The 27,820-nt window shown below is 48.4% G+C and overlaps 1 protein-coding gene and 1 non-coding gene across 2 annotated transcripts in view; both read left to right on the forward strand.

Annotated features, from left to right (window-relative positions):
* The window catches only part of park (E3 ubiquitin-protein ligase parkin), a 651,541-nt gene that overhangs the window by 545,691 nt on the left and 78,030 nt on the right, over positions 1-27,820 (forward strand). The gene's annotated exons all lie outside the window — the stretch shown is intronic.
* LOC139052815 (U6 spliceosomal RNA) lies at positions 25,114-25,216 on the forward strand. Its single transcript, XR_011510077.1, has one exon. It is a non-coding gene; the product is annotated as a U6 spliceosomal RNA (small nuclear RNA).

A 27,820-nucleotide genomic window follows, 5' to 3' on the forward strand; every position in this document is an offset into this window, starting at 1 on the left:
TTTTTCTGGCTTTGTTTATTTTGCTCTTGAGTGTGTTGCAATTTTTTTTTTGTATTGTGCAGAGAAGGCGACAATGAAAGGTTGCCTTTTAGTTTTTTATATAGCTTGTCACGTTTGCGCATTTTGGCTAGTATGTTAGCATTCAACCAAGGGTTTTGAGGAAGGGAGATGATTTTCTTGCATTTTTTTTATGGTATGTGAACCGATTAATGGTAACAAAATTGCGGAGCACTAAGAAAAGGCTTCTTGCGGATCAATATCTTCAAGAACACCAGACAAGTCAGTTTTAATCACAGATTCCAAAAAGGCATCTTTGTTCAGTGCGTAGCTGAAGTATGAAATAGTGGGTGACTGCGGCTCTGAGTTAAAGAAAACAAAGATAGGGTAATGATCTGTGATGTCGGCATTAAGGATACAAGCCTCTGGCGGTGACGTCATATTGCTTAGCGCATGATCTAGTAGCGTGCCCTCATTTAGCTTATTACAACGAGTAAGTAGCGTTACCAAACTTTGGAGAGAGAGAGAGAGAGGAGATTCTTGATGGGAAGGAAAGGTTGGGGTAAAGTGCAGCGCAGTAACTGTCTCTCAGCAGAGGACACCTCAACCGCGCTGCACAGGGGGTAGGGAATGAAAGTAGGGGGAGAGAAAGAGCACCAGAAACAGCAGCACGCCGCGGAAATGTGAGGGAGCTAAAGGCGGTCGGCGAGGCCGACAGCCTCGGCGAATGTCAGGAGCGCACGTAGAAGAGTCCTGTGTCGTGAAGGGCAGCCCGAGGGGTGCAGGAGTTCAGTCACGGTGTCGCACAGCAGGCCGTGCCCCCGGTAGACACGGGCAAGGGACGCGCGCGCGAGCGAGAAGTTGGGGCACTCACACAGCAGGTGCTGGAGTGTCTCGATCGCGCCGCAGTCGCCGCAAAGGGTAGAGGGGGCTCCACGCAGTCGATGCCGCCGCTCGGCGGGCCACACAGAACCGGTTCGAAGGGCGAGGAGGAAGGCGCGCTCGCGCCTAGTGAATCCGGTCTGCGGAAGATGACGCGGTGGGCGCCCCTGCTACAGTGTTCTAGATAGTACACTATTCTATTCCCTATTCCCCCCTATTCTAGTACACTGTACCCCTGCGCAACTCGGTCGTCGGGATGGCGGAGCGCGAGCTCCCGTCTGAAGTGAAGTCGCGCTGTGTCCAGCGAGCTCACCCGGTCTGTCAGCGCGGTCGACGAGTCGTGTGCGCGCCTGGCCAGCCGGTCCGCCGTCTAGTTGCCCGCGACTCCGACGTGCGAGGGGATCCACTGCAGGCGTAGGTTGCATCGCCCCTGCAGTGCGTGCAGACGGACGGCAACGCGCTGTGCAAGGGGCGGCGCGCGCTCGTCGAGTTGCAGCTGCTGCAGCGCGGACCTCGAGTCGCAGAGAATCGCCGCACTGGTGATGTGCGGCGACTCCTCGAGGATGTCCGCAGCGAGGTGAAGTCCCGCTAGCTCCGCCGTGGTGGAGGAAGCCCGGTAGTAGAGCCGGCACTGCTTCGTGGTGCCAAGTGCGGGAGCAACACAGGCGGCAGCCGCCGAGCCGTCGCTGAGGACGGAGCCATCGGCATACAAGTGCGTCATTCCTCCCAGGTCGTCCTCGATCCTGGCAGCAGCCTCCTGCTGCACAGCGCAGAGAGGCGTGCGATGTTTTGAGCGAACGCCCGGGAGGTCGAGACACACGTGAAGTGGCGTGCGCTGGTGTGGCGGTGGCCAGGTAGGCGGTACGGGCGGAGGGTCGACCACCAGGCTGTCAAACAGTTCGCACACTGTTCCCACTCGTGACTGGGGCAGGCATTCATTACTTCGCTCCACCTTGCGGGTTTCCGCAGAACTACTACGTCAAACTCTTGCCTTTGCTTCGTGTTGTCGACAAATTCGACTTCGCCCTGCTATCTGCTAGCCGCCTGGTTAGCTCAGATGGTAGAGTGGCTGCCCCGGAAAGGCGGTGGTCCCGGTTTCGAGTCCCGGACCAGGACGAATTTCTCTTCAACTATGAGGCCTTTCTTTCGAGGAACCCGTATGGGTTTCCTTTGTAGCAGCTGCTACGAACGGGTGGATGTCTGTTTTTCCCTTTATTCATTACTTCTGTCCATCTTGCGTGTTTCCGCAGAACTACTACGTCGAATTGCTTTATGGTAACTTACTTCGCGGTGGAAGTGAATACGGGTTCAACTTCTAGGATGCTTAGTGACTATGAGGCCTAAAATGTTCGCCGAATCATCTGTAACACATGTTGGTTGCTTACTTAGCTGAGTAGGGTTAAAATTAAGGCATACATGAGTGAATTCATTAGCTTCTTTATGTCTTCCATTTAGGCCTGATACATTAGACAAGTCGAATTTAGGGTAACTGAACTCCCCAATCAGCAAGACGCACACTTTGGGGTACTTTTTGCTTAATTGATTTAGGTTGTTTAGATTCTTTGGAGAGTTGGCTTATGTTTTGGGAAGCTGACAGCATACAACTAAAATAACTAGTGGCACTGCCCGGCCTAATAACCATAAAATTCCAAGTTCGGATGCTATGTTTATCTTGGACCGTAACAAATGTTGGTAAATCGCGATGAGGGCACCGCCCTCTACATCCCTGGCTGTCTTTATAGAATAAATAAAAGTTGGGTGAGTCAGTCAACTGTCAGAACTACCAGTATCAGAAATATTGTTCGGGAGCCATGTTTCTGTTAATACAAGAAGATTGCTTTCAGGTGGGCCCGGCTACTGTGCTTCAACACAGCACGCTAATCCGCTGATGTTCTTCATGCAGGTGTCACTTCTCACGATGATCCACGTTCTGTTCCCTGCCCTGGCTACGGTTTTTCTAGATGTACCCCAACCGCATCCTGCCTGGCATGTTGACTACGACACAACTGTTTTCTACCTCCCCATGAATGCCAGCATCACTTCCAGACCGTTGACACCGTTCTTGTGTCCGGCAGCATCACTCGACTTGCGGCCGGAATACCTATCGCCACCGACATCAATTCGCCCATCAGTTATAAAAGAGCAGGCGCGCACGGAGGCGTTTTGTGGGCCCGGCTACTGTGCTTCAACACAGCACGCTAATCCGCTGATGTTCTTCATGCAGGTGTCACTTCCCACGATGATCCACGTTCTGTTCCCTGCCCTGGCTACGGTTTTTCTAGATGTACCCCAACCGCATCCTGCCTGGCATGTTGACTACGACACAACTGTTTTCTACCTCCCCATGAATGCCAGCATCACTTCCAGACCGTTGACACCGTTCTTGTGTCCGGCAGCGTCACTCGACTTGCGGCCGGAATACCTATCGTCACCGACATCAATTCGTCCATCAGTTATAACAGAGCAGGCGCGCACGGAGGCGTTTTGTGGGCCCGGCTGCTGTGCTTCAACACACCACGCTAATCCGCTAATGTTATTCATGTAGGTTAGTAAATCATAGTCTTTTCACAAAGCGATGGAGTAATTACTTTGTACCCCAGCTGCCGGGCGTTAGAGTTATTAGTAGAGTTTGCGGAACAGAATAATATGCGGATAATGAATACCTTCTTCCGCAAGCGGGATACCCAAAAGTGGACGTGGAGGAGCCCGAACGCCGAGACTAGAAATGATATAGACTTCATACTCTGCGCTAACCCTCGCATCATACAAGATGTGGACGTGCTCAGCAAGGTGCGCTGCAGTGACCATAGGATGGTAAGAACTCGAATTAGCCTAGACCTGAGGAGGGAACGGAAGAAACTGGTACATAAGAAGCCGATTAATGAGTTAGCGGTAAGAAGGAAATTAGAGGAATTGCAGATCAAGCTACAAAACAGGCATTCGGCTTCAACTCAGGAAGAAGACCTTAGTGTTGAAGCAATGAACGACAATCTTGTGGGCATCATAAAGGAGTGTCCAATAGAAGTCGGTGATAACTCCGTTAGACAGGATACCAGTAAGCTATCGCAGGAGGCGAAAGATCTGATTAAGAAACGCCAATGTATGAAAGCCTCTAACCCTACAGCTAGAACAGAACTGGAAGAACTTTCGAAGTTGATCAACAAGTGTAAGATAGCTGACGTAAAGAAGTATAATATGGATAGAATGGAACATGCTCTCAGGAATGGAGTAAGCCTAAAAGCAGTGAAGAAGAAACTAGGAATAGGCAAGAATCAGATGTATGCGTTAAGAGACAAAGCCGGGAATATCATTACTAATACAGATGAGATAGTTCAAGTGGCTGAGGAGTTCTATAGAAAATTATACACTACCAGTAACACCCACGACGATAAGGTGAGAGAGAATAGTCTAGAGGCACTTGAAATCGCACAACTAACGCCGGAAGAGGTAAAGAACGCCTTGGGAGCTATGCAAAGGGGGAAGGCAGCTGGGAAGGATCAGGTAACAGCAGATTTGTTGAAGGATGGTGGGAACACTGTCCTAGAAAGACTGGCCACCCTATATACACAATGCCTCATGACCTCGAACGTACCGGAATCTTGGAAGAACGCTAACATAATCCTAATCCATAAGAAAGGGGACGCCAAAGACTTGAAAAATTATTGACCGATCAGCTTACTGTCCGTTGCCTACAAACTATTTACTAAGGTAATCGCAAACAGAATCAGGAACACCTTAGACTTCTGTCAAGCAAAGGACCAGGCAGGATTCCGTAAAGGCTTCTCAACAATAGACCATATTCACACTATCAGTAAGGTGATAGAGAAATGTGCGGAATATAACCAACCCTTATATATAGCTTTCATTGATTACGAGAAAGCGTTTGGTTCTGTCGAAACCTCAGCAGTCATGAAGGCATTACGGAATCAGGTTGTAGATGAGCCGTATGTAAAAATACTGAAAGATATCTATAGCGGCTTCACAGCCACCGTAGTCCTCCATAAAGAAAGCAACAAAATCCCCAATAAAGAAAGGCGTCAGGCAGGGAGATACGATCTCTCCAATGCTATTCACAGCGTGTTTACAGGAGGTATTCAGAGACCTGGATTGCGAAGAATTAGGGATAAAGGTTAATAGAGAATACCTTAGTAACTTGCGATTCGCTGATGATATTGCCTTGCATAATAACTCAGGGTACCAATTGCAATGCATGCTCACTCACCTGGAGAGGCAAAGCAGAAGAGTGGGTCTAAAAATTAATCTGGGCCGCTATTTTGTAGCGATGCCTTATGCCTTATTCTATGCTATTCTTATCATCCACCACATACGGCCGCCTGATCCCGTTGATAATGGGGGCAGACCGTCGCTCTGACCACTGCCCAAGCGCGAAAAGCCCGAAAAAGCATACAATCGCAAAAGCCATCGCTACAAAATACCGGTCCTGCAGAAAACTAAAGTAATGTTTAACAGTCTCGGAAGAGAACAGCAACTTACAATAGTTAGCGGGCACTCGAAGTGCTAAGGGAATACATCTACTTAGGGCAGGAAGTGACGGCGGATCCGGATCATGAGAGGGAAATAATCAGAAGAATAAGAATGGACTGGAGTGCGTTTGGCAGGCATTCTCAGATCATGAAAAGCAGGTTGCCATTATCCCTCAAGAGAAAAGTGTATAATAGCTGTGTCTTACCAGTACTCACCTACGGGGCAGAAACCTGGAGGCTTACGAAAAGGGTTCTACTCAAATTGAGGACGACGCAACGAGCTATGGAAAGAAGAATGATAGGTGTAACGTTAAGGGATAAGAAAAGAGCAGATTGGGTGAGGGAACAAACGCGAGTTAATGACATCTTAGTTGAAATCAAGAAAAAGAAATGGGCTTGGGCAGGACAAGTAATGAGGAGGGAAGATAACCGATGATCATTAAGGGTTACGGACTGGATTCCAAGGGAAGGGAAGCGTAGCAGGGGGCGGCAGAAAGTTAGGTGGGCGGATGAGATTAAGAAGTGTGCAGGGACGACATGGCCACAATTAGTACATGACCGGGGTTGTTGCAGAAGTATGGGAGAGGCCTTTGCCCTGCAGTGGGCGTAACCAGGCTGATGATGATGATGATGTCGGGCCCACATTGCTGCCTTTCCATTGTTGTTCAGTGTTGCGATGTTATTCACTCTTTATTGTTGCTGGCGGGTGACATCGAAACTAACCCTGGACCTGATAGCCAAGCCGTACTAAAAGAACTTAAGAGCCTATCCGCAGGTAAATCGCAACTGATCACCAAGATTCAAGGCCTCATGTCTCAGTTACTGACAACTGACAAAGCAATATCCGATCGGAACGTGCGCATGACTAACCGGAAGACCCACTACCAAAACCTAATCCCCTTGCGTTCTGATATAGAAAGCGTGAAGAGTGATGCTGCCCGTGCAGCTTGATGATGCCGAGAACCATTCTCGGCGCAACATTCTAATTTTTATGGTATTGATGAATCTTCAGGGTCCGAGTCGTTCGCGCAATCGCAGGATGTAGTCGTTGACCACTGTCGCAAACATATGAGCATCACGCTTGACCCAAAAGAAATCGAGCGCGCACACCGCTTGGGCAATCCTGCAGGTAATCGTAACCGCCCATAATAGTGAAGTTCACCTTTCATAAAAGAAAAGGTCTTGTTCTTTTTAACGGCCGTAAATTTAAAGGAACAAACTTCAGCGTTGGCGAGGATTTTACACGTGCTCTTCAATTGGCCCGCAGACACCTTGTTTCATTCGCAAAAAGCGAATCGGCACCTTACTCCCTGCGCTTTAAAACTCTGTTTATGGGTAATAAGCGCTATGTTTTCGATGAACGCACACTGAGTGTGAAAGAATTGCAATCGCAGCCAACTCGACGCAGGAAAGCCCCTTCCCCACGAGCCAAACTCTACTTTTCCGTAATCTTTGCCAACGCACGCAGCTTCTACCCTAAACTCGATATTCTGTCTAACATCGTGTTGTCGTCTAACAGTTCTTGCTGACTTGCCGAATTTCTGCCTTAACCGGAAAGACTGCGAAATCTCACGAGGTGGTGGGGTGCTAATCGCCGCGCATCACCATTTATCGTGTACGCTTGCAACCATTGAGACTGACTTGGAAATAACATGGCTAATCTGCCGCACTTCACCGCAGACTGTTCTGTTGAGCTTTTGTTACAGACCACCTCATAACACTCCTGATTTTTCGTATAAACCTAATAACATCATGAGCACACTTAGTGAAAAACACCCTAACGCAGAGATCCTGCTTTTCGACGACTTTAATTTTCCGCCAATCAACTGGTCTAACAATAGTGCTTTAATCATAGGCAAAGAAGCTGCTAAAGAATTTGTTAATGTGTGTCTTAATTTCAGTCTCACTCAACTTGTGCTAGAGCCTATACGGGTTACAAAACACACATAATGTACTCGACTTTATACTAAGCAGCCATCCTGACAATCTATCACCCATAACTTACCTCCGTGAGGTAAGTGATCATAAAGTAATCCATGCCACCTTTACCTTTCAACCCATGCGACAACAAAAATCGAACAAGACTATGTGCCTATATGATAAAGGGAACTACGAAGCTATTAAGTACGAGTTAGGCGATTTCTTTTCAACTTTTAGACATTATTTCATATGCACTCGCCTCAAGAAAACTGGACACTATTTAAAAATAAAATAATGAACTCGTAAACAAACATCTACCAAAAATAACTATGCAGACTGTCAAAATAAGCCATGGTTCACCAGAGCTTTAAAGAAGCTTGAAAACCAAAAGAAACGTCGCTTCTGGCTAGCCACGCGTCGTGGAAGCACCGAGGCGTGGTCAGAATACTACATGGCAGGGAACGCCTACCTGAGTGCCCTTCGCACTGCTAAAAATCTTTTTATAACGTCGACCTGCCCCTGCTACTTACTCAAGGTCCTCGGCAGTTCTGGTGCATTTTAAATCCCCAAGAAGCTCGTACCATCAGCGTGATAAATGCAGCAGGCGACACCGCCACGGGCGCCGAGTGCGCTGATATATTCAACACAGCATTTTTTCCGTGTTTACAAAAGAAACTACCACTCCAGACTTTCCACTACCTACTAACATAACATCGCATATGCCACCCATTGTATTTTCGATAGATGGTATACTATCAATTATTAAAGAAAAAACAAATTATGTACTTCTTCTGGTGTAGACGAAATTAAGTCAAAGATCCTAATGAATACTAAGCGTATATCCGCGGCATGTTTCACTCTGTTCACGCAATCATTGTCTGCAGGTGCTTTACCGGATGATTGGAAAGTGGGAAAGGTCGTTCCAGTATTCAAAGCAGGTAACAAAGACCACCGCCCTATTTTGTTAACTAGTGTTCCCTGCAAAATCATAGAACATGTCATATACTCGCATATCATGAGCTTTTTTAGACTCGGCAAACTACTTTCATCCTTCTCAACATGGTTTTCGTAAAGGGCTTTCAGGTGAAACACAACTAGCTATCTTAATAATCCCCACGTTAATCTTGATAACAACGTTCAAACCGATGCCATCTTTCTAGACTACTCTAAAGCTTTTGACACAGTGCCTCTTAACCGCTTGCCAAAAATTATCCAGATTGAACATGGATCCTTTTGTAGTACAAGGAATAAAAGAATTCCTTACTAATCGTTCCCAGTTCGTCCTTGTCAATAACTTCTCCGCCGAACCCCTCCCTGTCACTTCAGCTGTCGCTCAAGGTTCAGTCTGAGGACCGCTTCTTTTCCTAATGTACATTAACGATCTTCCGCTGCATGTATCTTGTCCTATTCGCTGACGACTGTGTGATTTATCGTACTGTGACTAACATCTCTGACCTCCAGAATGACCTTAATAACGTGCAGGACTGGTGCAACTGTGGCAAATGGCCTTGAACCCTAACAAGTACAAATTTATTTCGATTTCCCGCCGTCCTAATCTTTATCTCTCTACTTACACAATTGCAAACGTCCCAGTAGAATCAGTTCTAGCCTATAAGTACTCAGGCGTAACCCTGTCCCAGGACCTTTCCTGGAATGCGCATGTGACTAACGTAATTTCGTTAGCGAACATGACCCTTGGGTTCATGAGGCGTCATCTTCGCCATGCTCCACAGCACGTCAAACTATTCGCATACAAATCATTTGTCAGACCACAACTGCAATATGCCGCCGCCATCTGGAACCCTCATCAAACAAATATCAATGCACTCGAGTCAGTTCAGAATCGTGCGCTTAGATTCATCCATTCTTCATATTCATATAACATCAGCATTTCACACTTAAAGGCACAATCTAGCTTGACATCTCTTGCTTTTCGTCGTTGCATCGCCACGCTCTCTCTTTATCTCAAACTTTTTTACAGTTCACTAAGTCGCCCGCCATCCGTCACGCCATCATCTTCACGCAAGTCACAGCGCCCCAGCCATCAAGTCCAAGTTTCTCGTCCTCCAACACGAAATGTCACTTTTCAATCATCATTTTTTCCTCGAGCTGCCAAGGACTGGAACGACCTACCCTTTAATGTCGCTGCCATCACATGTCAGTCACAATTTCTAGAAACTGTTGAAACTTGTATTTCAATGTAACACCTGCCTTTTCTTGTGTTCACATGTTAACCACCCCTTATGTAATACCCCAAATGGGGTCTTTAAGGTAATATGAAATCAAGTGAAATAGGACGAAATTCGACACATGTTCACACTCCGAAAGGAAGCTTCTTATGTTAGTAAAGATATCACTAAGTGGAGAGGAGCGGGTGAAATGCCTGTTTGCTCGAATGAGATGTCTGTCGAATTGATGTTCTTTAAGTGTTAGCTAGGGTAATTCATGCACGCTCTGTGATGGCTCATTGTATACTCAGAAGGGTTTGGGTGTGAGCTAGATGGTACTGATCATTCATATTTAAAACAGCGCCAAAAAAACAGGGACAAGGGAGGACAACACAGACAAAAACACGGACAACACGGACAAAAACGCGGACACTGGCGCTCGTCCTGTACCCTGCCTTGTCCGTGTTTTTTGGCGCTGTTTTAAATATGAATTTTCGTACACGTTTTGCTGCGAGCTAATAAAGTTTTATATGGTAGGAAAAGCAGAACAGATTTCTTTTTTTTTCTTTTTTAAAAAATGGAACAAGGCTCTTTTGTATATTCCGTGCTTTTCACCATATTATTTATAGGGCCCCCTGCTTGGAATTATACATGAAGGGGAGGGGGATGGGAGAGTTTATGTACACAATACTTTAAAATTGGTCAGTGATACCAAATGAAAAGTGCGAAAAGACATGTGAGTAGTCATCCAATGAGAAAGCAGCTGAAAAACAACAGGATACACATAGTTAAACAGGTATCACTAAAGACATACCTTAAAAAAAGAAATTTTTGCCGATGCTATAGCTGGTGCCCTTCAATTTACGCCCATTTGATAGAAACACTTCTTTTATCTTAAAGGATAATCGGGTGATCATAGTACGATTAATACCACAAACACAGAGCCCAAGACAGCGCTCACATTCAATTTCTTTTGCCTATAAAGGAATGTTTAGTCATTCGGAACACTGGTGAACAATACTTTTTCCGGAACGTGAGCAGTATAGGGAGTATTGGTTTGTACAGTTTCCACTTGCTGCTGCAAAGGTACGAGATGCCTGCCGTTATTTTCTACGGCTTTCATACGGTTACAAAGGTCTGGCAGTGCATTAGTAGTCGACAAAAGTTGCTTTTTAAACTTTGTACATCTGACAGCAGTTTTGACTGTGCTGCGCTAAGTTTTTGCAATTCAGCCATCACGGCGTTCATTCTGGGACCCGGATTCGTCTCAACAATACTCGCAAGTAACGGCAAGGAACGCACAACTTATACACAGCAAACAAACACTGTGGGCTCGGCAGCTGCACCAAACACTGATTACTGGATTTCTTTGCCAAAAAGCTTTATGAAGGATTAACCTGCATGATGAAATAAAACGGGTTAGTGGTCTGCACGCCAGCTCAGCCACTAAGGCCACAGCGCAAAGCAGAAGGGTGCGTCGGTTTTATAGTTGTCTTTCGGTTAGATGTCGCCATCGATAGGGCTCGTCAAGTTGGCCCAAGGACCAATGGAAGCAGTGCTGTTGCTATTGGCCATTCCAGATCGGTTGCAGCTGCAGGAGTGTTCTACTCATCACTGGTGTGGCAACATTCGGGAACGGTTGTGTGCAGGTCCAAATCGGTTGTGCGCAGATAGACGTCTGGTGTGAAGAGCTGACCACAACAAGAAGGAGCACTGCTACGATAACTTCAGTGACGATATGGACGATAAAACAAAATGGCTTAGTAGTCTCCTCGACGGCACAGCCACCAAGCTCGGATTTCACTGTAGTGATCTTTTTGGCGATGCCAATCTATGGACTCTCATTGACACCGCCACAGACAAGGAACTTCATTGGTAAGATTAAACAATCCTATCTGTAACCCATGACCACCATGCTTTTTCTAGAATCCATAAAATCATCAAAGGACTGCTTACATCGCTTATATGTGCAACACATTCCTCCACTATCTTGCCGTATTCCCATGTGCGGTGAAGTGGCCTTGCAGCTGGCGACTACTTCATCTTCAGGCCCAACCCCGGTTTTTGGTTCGATGGATGTTGAGGCACTCGCGGCCCCTGCATATTTTGTCTGCAACTTGGGCTCCTTCTCATGCCTGAGGCTGCAATGACAACCCAGGCACCCGCCACGACATCTTAAATTCTTTCGTGCCAGGCTCGACCCCTCTGTAATTATCTAGTATATTTGGGTACATCTCGTGATTTTGCTGTTGGGGCTGTGGACACAGTCCTCGCTAAGCTACTTTGATAGCCAACTCCCAAGGGCTCATCTTGCATGACCAGGACAAGGAAGAGCAGCAAACACAACATACATTTCTAAATAATGTCTATCGCAAGCCAGAGATTTTGCTGGGATGGAGGCTTGTAGTGACCCGGATGCTTGCCTGGGTGAAACGGGCAACTAAGGTAGGGAACGACAAAAGAGAGTAACAAGAGCTGGAATGCTTTCCATGAGATGGCTGACGCTCTTTTCTCTCTCGTGGTCCTACCTTCTTCTTTTACCCAGTCCAGTGGGTGTTGGGAGCCATGACCACATTATGGTCTAGGTTTGCGATCAAAGAGAGGAGGAAGGCGTCTGTTTTCTTCGCTTCTGTTCCGCATGCGGGAGAACATGGAATTGCATTATTCCCACACTTTTAACTCGTCAAACATTGCGCTTACGGCTTTTGAGCATGAGCCTGTTCATTGAACTGATTATCCTGCTCGTGTGTATGTAGTTCCTATATATTGCCATCCATCTACACATTATGTGGATACACCTACAATTCTTGATTTGGGGAGTTACCGCAAAGAACACAGGAGACGAAGAAAGGGACAACGCAAAGCGTTGTTGTTCGTGTTGTCCCTTTGTTTCTGCTATGTGTTGTTTGCGGTAACTTCCCAAGTACCGCTTCATGTTGTCCCTTTCTTTGTCTCATGTGTTCCTTGTGGTAACTTCCCAAATCATGAAACGCCAACTGGCCTACGCCCACACTCTGCTATGCCACAATTCTTGTTCAACTCACAGCCGCTCCACTTTATTATAAGAAGCCAACAAACACTGACACCAAGGACAACATAGGGGAAATTACTTGTGCTTATGAATTAAAATAAACAAATGATAAATTAATGGAAATTGAAGTGGATGAAAGAACAACTTGCCGCATGTGGGAACCGAACCCACAACCTTCGCATTTCGCGCGCGATGCTCTTCCAATTGAGCTACGGCGGTGCTGTTTCCCCATCCACTCTCTTGGGTAGAACTCTGGGAGTGTTAGCCAGCGCCACCACACACAGACCTTGGCGGCGGACGTGGAACGTCCTTTTTGCCGGGACCCTCGGTTAACCCCCTCTCCTCGTTTATTACATAACGAGGGTCTCGAATACGGCAACATTGATGCCTTCAGATAGCATGTGTGGGTTTAGTGACTGGTTGCCTTCACCCAAAAAGGTCACGTTCTCGTGACGCCTGCGGCCAAAAGGACCTTCCACGTCCACCGCCAAAGTATGTGTTTGGTGGCGCTGGCTAACACTCCCAGGGTTCTACTAGGACACATTAATACCCAAGAAAGTGGATGGGGAAACAGTGCCGCGGTAGCTCAATTGGTAAAGCATCGCGCGCGAAATGCGAAGGTTGTGGGTTCGGTTCCCACCTGCGGCAAGTTGTTTTTTCATCCACTTCAATTTCCATAAATTTCCATCATTTCTTTATTTTCATTTAATAAGCAGAAGTAATTTCCCCTATCTTGTCCTTGGTGTCAGTGTTTGTTGGCTTCTTATAATATGACTAATATAAATCGGGACTCTCGGTTAAACCCCCTCTCCCCGCTGTACTTTACCATTTCATGCAGCCAACCAAACTCTCGACTCTCACACCAAAAACTACAAGCGGGACTTCATTTGGAGAGGAAACCGCTTTCCATCAAACTGGCACCATTTCCGCCTGCCATTCCACTAATGTGCTCTCTCTACTAGGCTTGTGGAAAAATTTAATATTTTGAATGTTGGGTTGGATATTATGCTACAGTAGAACCTCATTCACCCGTTCTAGAAAAAAATGCAAGAAAAGATGTATGGTTTGAAGAAAAAAAAATTCGGCAGATACAATTGCAGGTGACATCTACATAATGCGAAGCGTTGCAACACGAGACGCCAAAGCCCACCGAATAGGTGGGGCGTGAGTGGCCCGAGATGCGCTGTGTATCGTTTAGGTGACTTCAGCTCGTCGAAGCGCCTGGGCTCTTGCACCTCGAATTGGAAATGGGTCAGCAGCTACTTGGTGCGTTCATTTTGGCTGTAAGTTCCGATGCGCCCACGCAGTGAGAAACGTGGTACGCGACGCCGACGTGCTGAGCTCGTTGGGCCCGAGTGACCTGAGACGTGCATTGTCGTTTTAAAATGCCAATGGGAAACCAAAACAGGGGGGCGTTTCCAGCGCTCGTTCCGCTCGGACGTGTTCTTCCGTAGCTCCGGATTTTCGCCCCGTTTGCTGGTTTCTTTTCCCCGCTACTGGAACTGTGTTGTTTATGGACCGCTTTGGCGGTTCGTAATTACTACTGGCGCCTATCTACAAGGTCCGTCGTCATCTGCACCCTCCTGCTGCGTCGTCCAACTCGAGTTCTTGCGCGGCTTCGCGAGTGCGAGTGCCCCCGCGGCACTCGCCGCGTCGGCGCGGAGCATCCAAGCTGCTGTCCGCTGCGTCGAATGAGCGGAGCGTTGCCGATGCAACTGCCATCCAAGTCAGGAGCGTCTCCTTCGTGGGGACAAGTGCAACGTGCGAAGGCGGTACCCTGAGCATGGATACCACCAACATGGAGCAGAACAGCCCTGCTGTCGTGGCGCACACCTCAGCCAAGAGAACGAAGGAAGCTACTGGCCTTCCATCGGATGAAAATGTAGCTCCAGCAGCCCCCAACAGACCTCGCTCATCACGAGGCCTGCCCGCACGACCGACACGCACGTCTCCGGGGTCGCCAACGACATCGTGGTACAAAGTGGTTATCAAGCCTCGTGCTAGATATGACATGTCCACTCTGCACAGCCGTATCATTCAAGCGGCCCTGGACGCCTGCCTCGAGACTTCCCGATTTCAACGTTTTGCTCTACACAAACCCACTAATACGGTCTCAGTATGGGTGTCTGCTATGACACTTGTTTATAAACTCGAAGAACTGCAACAAATACAAGTCTCGGAAGAGTGTGTCCTTCCAGTCCAGGCGTACCTCGCCAGTGGTACCGATTTAAGACGCTACGTGGTTAATGGCGTCGACCTTGACCAAGAACCCGAGAGGCTCCTACAGGAACTATCGTGTCCGACACACAAGGTCGTGGCTGCTCGCTACCTAGGCAGCGGTAGTACGTGCCTAATCACGCTTCAAGGTCCTAATTCCCCCCCTGAACGTATCCTGTATTACGGCTGCGTGCTGCGCCCGCGTCCGTTCAAGGCTTCCGTGGTGTACTGCTACTCTTGCTTTAGACAGGGACACATGAAATCATCCTGCCCCTACCCACCTAAGGACGACACCATGGAGCCTGAACCGTTGGCATCGTTTAGATGCAGCCTATGCCAAACAAATGATCATGACATCACTTCCAAGACGTGTCCTACGAAGTTGAAGGCCATTAAGAAGGCTCTACAACGCCATTCTCGACAGCCAGCAAGGACCCCTTGAGATTCATCAATGAAACAAGTCCCTGTGTACAAACGTTACGCTGTTCTGGCCTCGCTGGAAGAGGACGCTATCCAGGTGACAAAAGCAAGTACAGCGACAAGTGATGCTGCCACTCGTACCTATAGCGCAGCTGTTAGGTCGTCCACTTCATGACCGCAACGGGCATCACAATCGATAGAAGACACGCCGCTTCCTTTGGCAGACGAAGAATTCGAGATCGACGCTCGCCTGGCCAACCTTGAAAAGGAAATCCAACGTCTCAAGGAACGCCGTACAGTGCTCCGGCGTCGTCATGACGGAGCGCGGCCGTCGCATTCACCGTCGACGTCTAGTCCTGCTCATATGGCTAACCCGGCATCTGTGTCGAAGCCTCTTTCACCCCAAGAACTCCTGCGCTTCGTTGCGCAACAGCTCCAGCATCTCACCTCGGTTCTACTGGCCAATCTTAATCTATGATGGCTGCTACGTCTTCTAGTGTGCCAGAAGGCATCTTACAATAGAACTGTCGCGGCATCGCGGGGAAGGTCAGAGAGCTGCGTCAGCGTGTCATAAATGGGAAGCTGCGTGTTTGGGCTCTACTGCTTCAAGAATCCAACGGCCTGCCACTCATTCCAGGATTTGTGGCATACTCATCGCCTTCAGTGTTGGACCGTAGGAGTGCTACGCCTGATCTCCCTCCAGGAAAGGCTGCAGCGTATGTAAGATGCACTCTTCATCAGACTCGCGTTGATCTTTCATGGTGGTGTACTCTGTGGCAAGAAGTCGTGGCCGTATTGGTTCGTCTCCAACGCACGGACGTTATCATCGTTTCATAATATGCCCGCCCCTACACTCGTCGGCGAGACCACCCTCGCGCGCCGCCACACTCACCGGACTTATCTTGGTTGCTTGGAAGGACGACCGTCTCGTGGTCATGTGAACCCAAGTGCTGGGTTAGCGACCATCATCCGATTCACCTTGGCTTATTTTCGGGCGGAACAGGCCGCCTCCGCCGACTATGTCGAGTGGTGGACTGGGATCGATACAGGGCGGTATCAGAAAGCAATGTATCCAACTTCATGGTGGACCCGTCCCATTCTCTTAAGGCGGCATTAGTTGAGGCGACACGTACGTCGTGGGTTGATGAATCGCAAACCGCTCCTGATTTGCAACTTCTGCGTCTCGGGGCGTCGCGCCGCCAAGCAGAACTTGTATCAGAACGTGACCCTGCATCAAATACCCTTCGCTTAGAGGCCCAACACCTTACTGCAGTAGCTCGGCGCCATGAACACCGCTTAGAACGTGGACTGGTGCTTTTCTCTCGGACCTTCGTCGTCCAATGCCTCCATTTGGCGCTCCTTCCGAGTAATGGAACGTGGTCGGCGCCCTCCAGAGCCCGCAGCCTGCGCCCTGTTAGCATCGGGCCAGACACCAGCAGTTTTCGCAGAAACTGTCGCCCACACCTTTTTTCCGGCTTCGGACACAGCACAGCCTCCCTTCATTGTTCAAAACTGCCTTCCCGCGTACGCAGCCACGCCGCCTACGCTCTCTGACATCGAGGGTATACAAGCTGCCTTCACTATAGCCGAATGTTTAGCGGCAATCGACCTGTCGAAGCCATGCAAGGCACCAAGACCGGATCGCATACCGTATGAACTTTATAAAAGCACGGAAGGCAAGGTTCTCGAAGTGCTGTTGGTGGCCATAAACGAAGCTTGGGCTACAGGAGTCATTCCCGATTCTTGGCGGCATGCAGAAATGGTCCCTATTCCGAAACCCGGAAAACCCCAAGATAATATCGCTCATATACGCCCAATAGCACTAACCTCAACGTTAGGAGAGCTGATGGAGCGTATGCTCGCGACACGTATTACATGGTGGCTCGAGCGGTACTCATGGTATCATCCTGGCCAAGTCGGGTTCCGTGCTCATCTAGGCGCAGAGGATGGCCTTGCCTACCTATCTTCTATGGTTCTCATTGGAGGCCGCTCCGGAAGAATTCGCACGATTCTGGCAATGGATATTCGTAAAGCGTACGACCATGTGAGTCACGAAATAATTGTCGGAATTCTCCATTGGCTTCAGTTACCTAGCCGTGTCTGCACATTCGTCGAAGCCTTCCTGTGCGCTCGCACCTTCTCCATTCGCCTGGCTGGCCAAGCAGCAGGTCATTTCGTTGCACATCGGGGTGTCCCACAAGGATCTGTGCTCGCACCAGTCCTTTTCAATATTGCTCCCCTTCCACTAGCCTGGAAGCTAGCCATGATACATAACGCACGGTACATAATGTACGCAGAGGACATCAGTGTCTGGTCAGTTGATCCTGAAATCTGCCACCAAGAACAAGGGCTCCAAGAGGCCCTAAACGTGACGCACAACTGGTGTGCTCAGATAGGCCTTGACATTTCCAAGGACAAAACGACGTACATGTCAGTAGCGAACAAGTATGGGTGCCGTCTACTGGCACTCCGGCCTCTTCAGTTAACTCTGGATCAGCAACCATTACACGAGGCTTCAACTCTTCGTGTATTCGGCCTCGACATGGATTCCTCCGGATCTGCGGGACCATGGGTCAAGAATGCAAAGCAACAGGCCGCAGAAACGATACAGTTTATACGTCGGATTGCGAAGAAATCTGGTGGAGTGAGCACCAACATGGCTCGCCTTCTTGTCCGTTCTGTATTGCAACCACGACTCGTCTACAAAGCCCCGTTTCATCATCTCACGAAGGCACAATGGGCTCGCCTTGAGGCCAATAATAACGAAGCTATGCGGGCCATAACGGGACTACCATGTCTCACTCCGTTGCCAACCCTACAGGCCGAGTCCCAACTCAACACTATTGACGAACTCGTACACCAACGTCGATGCGCGCGTGCCCTAAAGCCATCATATTTCGGCTCGGCTGCTTCACTGGCCCGGTACATGGGACACGAAATAGACAATCCAGCATCTACGAGACCCGATGTGGTTCCGTGGAAAAGGGTACAATTAAGTGACAATAAGCCTCTTCGTTGTCTGTATAGCCCGGCTCCTCGTCATCCGAATGCCCAAGATTCCCGCCTTCGTAGCGCCGATGATAATCAAGACGATGCGACTCTTGTAGCATACACTGATGCCAGTGTTAATGGCACTACGATTCACACACCTCTCCTGTATCCATTGATACCAGAGGCAGACCAAACGTGCTCGTATGTTGCCGATCCTGCACAACCGGCCTACCTTGCCGAGCTTGCTGCCATGCGAGACGGCTTGGCCGCGTTGCTACCTACTGTTCAAGATGCTCGATACTCTCACCTCATCATTCGCTCAGACTTGACTCAAGCCATCCACGACATACGTAGAATGTCTCGGTCCACTCTTTTCTCAGATAGCATTCACCGTCTTGCTGCCACTACGAATATCCTCATGCGCGTCCAGTGGGTGCCTCGAGCAGCCCTTCCAGGTCTCCTTGAAGCAGATATGGCAACCCACCCACAGATTACAACATACCCACTACCACATTTTCTTGAAGACGCCTGTGGACGACTGATCCGGGAAAAGGAAAACCTCCGACGTACCACGCGAGCTCTCATACCTCCGTGTGGGTCAGACCTCCCTGCTGGGTTAACCCGCCGAGAGGAGGTTACGTTAAGGAGGCTACGTGTCGGGGTCGCGCTCACCCCATCTGTGACCGCTCTCTGGCCACAACAGTACCATGGTCCTTACGGCTCAACGGGCCCATTTTGCAACACAGGGAGCCAAAATGTGAGAGTGACGCACCTATTATGGACGTGCCCAGGACTTCATCTAAGCCGTCTCCGCCACGTCCGGGCAACAGGCCTTCGGCCTGGCCGCTCACCCGACCTTGAATGTTGGATTTATGGACCCCATCATCGTGCACTCCTAGATTTTTTGCACGAGTCGAATCTTTTCGTGTATTTTTAACATCTTTTGTATTATGCCTAAGGGCATGCTTTCGAATTAAAAAAACTGCAGCGGGCAATGCTGCAGTACGATGCTGCCAGAGCGAAACATGACACTCAGTTCGCAACGCCTTACGCAGGGAATGCTGGCAGGTTTGGGTTATCTGCTAATAAAAGTGGGCTGTATGCTACCTTCCACATGTGCTGTGACACAGATAGGTGAAATTCTTATCGCAATGGGTTGGCAGTGTTCGCTGCGAATCATCCACAGTCATCGCGCGTAGTCATTCTGAATGGCGTGCGTGCAATGACCCGCAAGGAGATTTGCTGATACTGGAATAACAGACCCAGTACACAGCTGTATTTTCACGTGACATGGGCGGGTGAGTACTCCAGGGAAGGTGCGTTGTGGGCGCTTATATATTGCTCTTGATCGCACATGCCTTGCACTTTTTCTTGTTTACATAGGATCTGGCGGCAAGAAAACATCTTGCAATCGCAGTTAGTGATATACTGGATGTTGGTAGTTAAAGTCCGTGTTTTCCGGCAATGTATTACTATTAAAGAAAAAGCAACTCTATTGGGTCATATTTTTATTGTGAACGTTGGCTCCAGGAAATTTTACAAAGTGGGATCGTATCGATGAGGTTCTACCTATTCAGCATGCATTTCCCCATCAAATTTCACTATTTGGAATTTTCGAAATACAGTTAAACCTTGATATGATGAAGCCAGTAAAATCGGCAATTTACTTTTGTTCCATCGCTGTTTATATCCCCCCATTAGCTTGTGGATGCCATGGGCTAATGGGGGTGTGACCAAAGCCGTAGTCATTCGCAAATTGCTCAAATTGAGAACCAGCAAACTGTGGGCCATTATCTGTTACTACTGTTTCCGGATGGTGGGCAGATTGTTCCAGAAAAACTGGCTACCCTGATACACAATGCCTCATGACGTCAAGCGTACCGGAATCTCTGAAGAACGCTAACATAATCCTAATCCATAAGAAAGGGGACGCCAAGGACTTGAAAAATTATAGACCGATCAGCCTACTGTCCGTTGCTTACAAAGTATTTACTAGGGTGATCTCAAATAGAATCAGGAACACCTTAGGCTTCGGTCAACCAATGGACCAGGCAGGATTTCGTAAAGGCTACTCAACAATAGACCATATTCACACTATCAATCAAGTGGTAGAGAAATGTGCGGAATATAACCAACCCTTATATATCCCTTTCATTGATTATCAGAAAGCGTTTGATTCAGTCGAAACCTTAGCAGTCATGCCGGCATTACGGAATCAGGGTGTAGACAAGCCGTATGTAAATATACTGAAAGATATGTTTAGCGCCTCGACAGCCACTGTAGCCCTCTTTGACGAAAGCAACACAATCCCAATAACAATAGGCGTCAGGCAGGGAGATACGATCTTTCCCATGCTATTCACAGCGTGTTTACAGGAGGGATTCAGAGACTTTGAATGGAAAGAATTGGGGATAGGAGTTAATGAAGAATACCTTAGTAACTTGCAAGTCGCTCACGATATTGCCTTGCGTAGTAACTCAGGGGACCAATTGCAATGCATGCTCACTGACCTGGACAGGCAAAGCAGAAGGTTAGGCCTAAAAATTAATCTGCAGAAAACTAAAATAATGTTTAACAGTCTCAGAAGAGAACAGCAGTTTACGATAGGTAGCGAGGCGCTGGAAGTGGTAAGGGAAGACATCTACTTAAGGCAGATAGGGACCGCAGATCTGGAACATGAGACTGAAATATTCAGAAGAATAAGAATGGGCTGGGGAGCGTTTGGCAGGCATTTTCACATCATGAACAGCATTATCCCTGAAGAGAAAAGTGTATAACAGCGGTGCCTTACCAGTATTCGTGGACGGGGCAGAAACCTTGAGGCTTACGAAAAGGGTTCTACTTAAATTGAAGACGACGCAACGAGCTATGGAAAGAAGAATGATGGGTGTAATATTTACGGGGAATAAGAAAAGAGCAGATTGGGTGAGGGAACAAACGCGAGTTAATGACATCTTTGTTCAAATCAAGAAAAATAAATAGGCATGGGCAGGACATGTAATGAGGAGGGAACATAACCGATGGTCATTAAGGGTTACGGACTAGATTCCAAGAGAAGGGAAGCGTAGCAGGGGGCTGCAGAAAGTTAGGTGGGCGGAGGAGGTTAAGAAGTTTGCAGGTACATGGCCAAAATTAGTACATGACCGGGGTAGTTGGAGAACTATGGGATGGGAGAGGCCTTTGCCCTGCAGTGGGCGTAAATAGGATGATGATGATGAGGAGGAGGAGGATTAGAATGCGTTCATTTTTTATTATTTCTTTCATGAGTGGTTATTAATCACTGGAAAGAGAAGCAATATTGAGACACATATAGTTCACGTCCATTTCACACGCCGTTCATAGAAGACTGCCGAAGGGGTCACTGAAGTCTACAGGTTTTGTAAAGGTCAAAAAAGCGCGCAAAGCAATTTGAAGTGAGTGGAACATACAGCAACATGTTCATTATCTAGGCATATAATACCATTCGAAATAGTTGTTAGTCGTCAACTCCTTCTCTGTAAAAAATATTATGAACTCTGTCCTACGTGTATATATAAATACATTGTTCCTGTGCATGGTGTCTACAGTGGATTTTTTTTTATGTGGAAAAGTACGCATGATGTAGCTGCCGCTGGTGCTTTTAATGCACTTGTCCTATTGCCAGGATTTTCAGAAATAAAACGAAAGTGTCAGTGAAAAGTCGTGCACGTCTGCGCCAACAATGGTGCAGTAAGCGTTTAGCCACAATAAAATGTTTCTTTCAAAGGTAGAGGCAACTGAAAAAAAAAAACCTGAAATGATGTGGGTGACGGAACTCTGGTAATGACTCTTTAAGGGAGAGGGGGGAGGCTTTGGCATCGCCGGAGGGGCTCTGCTCCCCACGAAAAACTTCGTATAGGGCTTGAGCCCCGGAGCCCCCTGCAGTCGACACCTATGCTCATAGGCAAGGTACACCGTCCAAAAGTGCTTGGATATAATATCGACTGAAGCATCAACCGGTCAGCAGTCGAGATAAGCAAGGGACGTTTAATGTATTGGTGGAAAAAGAACAGAGAAGAGATTGATGACCGGATCCGTTACAGTCATGCGTAGCGGTACAAGCTGGATGCAGAACTTAAGAGGAAGTTGCACGGTGTCCACAGCGCTGTGTATGTCGTCTATCGCTGTCCTTGTCCTTCGCGCTGTACGTTATTTTTTATCATGAATTACCAACTAGCTCAAGCAAGCACCCCTAGTTAAGAGGAAGCTTTAGTTCGGTCCCAACTCCAACGCGGCCTATTCAAATACATGTAAAACACAGAAACGCTTTTCTGAGATAACCCTTGGACCGATTTTAATGAAATTTGTTGCATTTGAGAGAGAAAGGTAAATTCTAGTGACTGTTCGAAATAAAATTTCGATTTGGGACCTGACTTTTCTTAAAGGCACCAGGCCCCATAGCAAATTTTGGTTATTCGCTGAAAGTTATGTGTCCTCTAGAGAGGGTTCTGCTGCAAAAATTTTTCAAATCGGCTCATTAATAGCCTAGATAAAAAATTTCTGTGCCACGAACCCGATTTCAAGAGGTGAACTCCACTGCATAGCGAGACACTCTCTCGACTCGCCCGCTCTTGCTTCCGCATGCGAAATTCCTTCCCTGCGTTCTCCCATACTGGACCTCGAGGGTGGCGTGAAGCATACGTCACGTGACCCTTTTTTTTTCTCACGCGATTTTTTTTTTTTTGCGGCGTTGCGTACGATCTGTGATTAGTTTCGCGCAGCGCACAATTTTGCCCGCTGTAGACAAGGACATATGACTAGAGGTATAATTTTGTGCTACACGAATAATGAGGCAGAACAAGCAGATCGCAGAGCACGATCACTGGGCTGGAACGCGGTAAAAAATGCCATAGTTTAGGTACCTGCGCACCTGACTGAGCGACCGTGTGAACAAGCAGACGAAGCGAAAGTACATCATTGTTCGGTGCGAAGTAAAACAAAAAGCACCCAGATATTCCGTTTGTGTCTTTTATTATTTCTGAAAACTTCAATTCGTCAATTCAAGCAACAGATCACACGAATGACAGATGGTGCCCTGAAAAATGTTTGAAGTCACGTGTCACCACGAGCGACATCACACTGCAGACCCAAGTACGTGGGCGCAGGGACGCGAGTACGTCGCCGCCCGGCTTGGAGCGCAGCGGCCGCGAGGAGAAGAAAAAACGGCATCCGGATTGAAATTTCGAAGCTTTCCGCGTGCATAGCGATGTAATTCCAGCAAACACGTTCGTTGGCGCGCATTGTATGCTTTGCGCTTGTGAGCTCAAAATGGCCAGACCTGGTGAGGGGCCCTTTAAATGAATTTTAAAAATTCGACAGTTCCAAAATATATAAGCACGATGTTTACAAATTAATAGCTCTGCATAAAGTACAGATATCGCGGTTCTGTAAGCGGCATCTAGTAGATCATACAAAGCGGACAAATTAGCTATGCCAATTTATATCTTACGTGGATTCGTTACATTGTGTAGAAGGGTTCTGCAAAAGCTTTATTCCCATATTACTAAAGTTTTTTAGATTCATGTGTAACATATGAATTTTGTCCGCTTTAGATGTACTACAGTGCAGTCCACCTATAACGATACCACATATAACGATATATTCGTTATAACGCTGAGTTGATTTCAGAGTGTCAATTTATGCGTTAGGCAATGAGAAAAAAACATATATTACGATATCTTATTCACCTTATGTCGGATATAACGATCGAAATTCTGCCCTTTTGGTGGCGTTTTCCATACACAATAATCGTGAAATTTGCTGTGCTAAGTTCCCCTTAACCGAGACGGGGCGAAAAGTTTGCCTACGCGAGTTCGTATCTTCCGCCATTACCGCCGAGCGCGTCCCGCCAGTGCGCCGATTCTGAGCATAGCAAGTTGGCGCGGCGTACCAGAATATGGCGCCAGCGGCTTCGCGTCTTTACGCGTATGCGCTCCTTTTCTACAATCTCGCTCTGTTCCTCAGGGAGCGTGGAAAATAGGTGTTCGGTGCGTGGAAAAGCACTGAGGAAGCATAAGTCGGTGCGCCGACGAAGCGCAAAGCTGTGCCGCTTGGGATGAAACCGCAAACATTGCAAGTCTCGCGCAGTCTATAATGTCCACGATTCGGAAAACCGCGAGCGCCACGCTCACGAAGGCTAGAGCCTGTGACCGTGCCGATGAACGGATACGGTGGGCTTTGTGCGCTAGGGCGAAACCCCCATGTGTGAAACAACGCGGTGGCAGCCGCAGACATTGCCAAACTATGCTAGCACGTCGCTACTGGAATAAAGTAGGTGGTGCTTCGAAGGAGGAGTTCCTGAGCGCTGCCTCAGAACAAAGCGCTGCCTTTTTCTGCGAAGAATCTCTGACGGGGCGACCGTTGTCGCGACAGACGCCGGCGTTGTGAAACTTCCGCGAATGCAAATGCAGATTTTTGGCTATTTCAGCGCACCTAACACTTGACACGCTGTTTAGAGCTATAAATGAACATCTTGTTTTTGACATCCTTCTTTCTACGAGGTCAACTCTTTATCGTAAGTGGCAAATTTGGTTTCGGAGCTGCGAAGGTATGTTCAGCAGCTTTTTTTCTCTTATTTCACGGCAGTCCAGATACAGCGCTGAGCGCTTATAAACATCGCACTTTTCGTTCTTCTTGATATCGTTAAAAGTGCACTGCACTCTATTAGATGTGATTCATACAATTGTGAAATTTTTCGTTCCTGATTAACGGACTTGTAAACTTGATAGTTTCGTTTTCTGAAAGTTCGCGATTTTTGCCAGTATTTAATAAAAAGTTGGCGACCTAAATCAATCATTCAAAATAAACAATCACTACATTTTAAGTTTTACTTTTAAATGCAACAAACCTCTTTAAATCTGGTGGGGTGTTCGACGAGAAAAAACAAATTCTCTTTTTACATGTATTCATATAGGAGCTCACGAGCTAAAGCTTCTTAATAATGTCAGTCTGAAAATTGTATACTTAATGTTCCGTTACCAGACGAGTACTACCAAAGTACATATACTAAAATCGGAACGATACAGCGAAGATTAGCATGGCCCCTGCGCAAGGATGACACGCAAAATCGGGAAGCGTTCCCCATTATAAAAAACAAAAAAAAGAGGGCACAACACCTTTTCGGACATGAAGTGCTCGCCCGTCCTCACGTTTTAGGTGTCCCTTCTTCTGGCGTTGCCTGCTGCCCTCTGCGCAACCGGCCCATTTATCTGGAAGCAGCCACCGGACCGCTTCATGAATTGCACGCAACTGCCAGCCTTGGATGGCACTCGTTTCATCTGCTGGCAACCGGGATTTTGAAAGCCAACTGCGTGGGCTGACCGCATTGGCTGCACCGTATTTAAACGACCATCCCCATCCGCCGCGCTGGGGCACAACACTGTTTCGGACATGGAGTGCTCACGTTTCAGGTGTCCCTTCTTCTGGCGTTTCCTGCTGCCCTGTGCGCAACTGGCCCATTTATCTGGAAGCAGCCACCGGACCGCTTCATGAATTGCACGCAACTGCCAGCCTTGGATGGCACTCGTTTCATCTGCTGGCAACCGGGATTTTCAAAATCAACTGCTTCGACTGACCGCATTGGCTGCACCGTATTTAAACGACCATCCCCATCCGCCGCGCTGGGGAACAACACTGTTTCGGACATGGAGTGCTCACGTTTCAGGTGTCCCTTCTTCTGGCGTTTCCTGCTGCCCTATGCGCAAGCGGCCCATTTATCTGGAAGCAGCCACCGGACCGCTTCATGAATTGCACGCAACTGCCAGCCTTGGATGGCACTCGTTTCATCTGCTGGCAACCGGGATTTTGAAAGCCAACTGCGTGGGCTGACCGCATTGGCTGCACCGTATTTAAACGACCATCCCCATCCGCCGCGCTGGGGAACAACACTGTTTCGGACATGGAGTGCTCACGTTTCAGGTGTCCCTTCTTCTGGCGTTTCCTGCTGCCCTATGCGCAAGCGGCCCATTTATCTGGAAGCAGCCACCGGACCGCTTCATGAATTGCACGCAACTGCCAGCCTTGGATGGCACTCGTTTCATCTGCTGGCAACCGGGATTTTGAAAGCCAACTGCGTGGGCTGACCGCATTGGCTGCACCGTATTTAAACGACCATCCCCATCCGCCGCGCTGGGGCACAACACTGTTTCGGACATGGAGTGCTCACGTTTCAGGTGTCCCTTCTTCTGGCGTTTCCTGCTGCCCTATGCGCAAGCGGCCCATTTATCTGGAAGCAGCCACCGGACCGCTTCATGAATTGCACGCAACTGCCAGCCTTGGATGGCACTCGTTTCATCTGCTGGCAACCGGGATTTTGAAAGCCAACTGCGTGGGCTGACCGCATTGGCTGCACCGTATTTAAACGACCATCCCCATCCGCCGCGCTGGGGCACAACACTGTTTCGGACATGGAGTGCTCACGTTTCAGGTGTCCCTTCTTCTGGCGTTTCCTGCTGCCCTGTGCGCAACTGGCCCATTTATCTGGAAGCAGCCACCGGACCGCTTCATGAATGGTACGCAACTGCCAGCCTTCAATGGCACTCGTTTCATCTGCTGGCAACCGGGATTTTCAAAATCAACTGCTTCGACTGACCGCATTGGCTGCACCGTATTTAAACGACCATCCCCATCCGCCGCGCTGGGGAACAACACTGTTTCGGACATGGAGTGCTCACGTTTCAGGTGTCCCTTCTTCTGGCGTTTCCTGCTGCCCTGTGCGCAACTGGCCCATTTATCTGGAAGCAGCCACCGGACCGCTTCATGAATGGTACGCAACTGCCAGCCTTCAATGGCACTCGTTTCATCTGCTGGCAACCGGGATTTTCAAAATCAACTGCTTCGACTGACCGCATTGGCTGCACCGTATTTAAACGACCATCCCCATCCGCCGCGCTGGGGCACAACACTGTTTCGGACATGGAGTGCTCACGTTTCAGGTGTCCCTTCTTCTGGCGTTTCCTGCTGCCCTGTGCGCAACTGGCCCATTTATCTGGAAGCAGCCACCGGACCGCTTCATGAATTGCACGCAACTGCCAGCCTTGGATGGCACTCGTTTCATCTGCTGGCAACCGGGATTTTCAAAATCAACTGCTTCGACTGACCGCATTGGCTGCACCGTATTTAAACGACCATCCCCATCCGCCGCGCTGGGGAACAACACTGTTTCGGACATGGAGTGCTCACGTTTCAGGTGTCCCTTCTTCTGGCGTTTCCTGCTGCCCTATGCGCAAGCGGCCCATTTATCTGGAAGCAGCCACCGGACCGCTTCATGAATTGCACGCAACTGCCAGCCTTGGATGGCACTCGTTTCATCTGCTGGCAACCGGGATTTTGAAAGCCAACTGCGTGGGCTGACCGCATTGGCTGCACCGTATTTAAACGACCATCCCCATCCGCCGCGCTGGGGAACAACACTGTTTCGGACATGGAGTGCTCACGTTTCAGGTGTCCCTTCTTCTGGCGTTTCCTGCTGCCCTATGCGCAAGCGGCCAATTTATCTGGAAGCAGCCACCGGACCGCTTCATGAATTGCACGCAACTGCCAGCCTTGGATGGCACTCGTTTCATCTGCTGGCAACCGGGATTTTGAAAGCCAACTGCGTGGGCTGACCGCATTGGCTGCACCGTATTTAAACGACCATCCCCATCCGCCGCGCTGGGGCACAACACTGTTTCGGACATGGAGTGCTCACGTTT

This window comes from Dermacentor albipictus, unplaced genomic scaffold (genome assembly GCF_038994185.2).
Source record: "Dermacentor albipictus isolate Rhodes 1998 colony unplaced genomic scaffold, USDA_Dalb.pri_finalv2 scaffold_36, whole genome shotgun sequence".
Classification (NCBI taxonomy): domain Eukaryota; kingdom Metazoa; phylum Arthropoda; class Arachnida; order Ixodida; family Ixodidae; genus Dermacentor; species Dermacentor albipictus.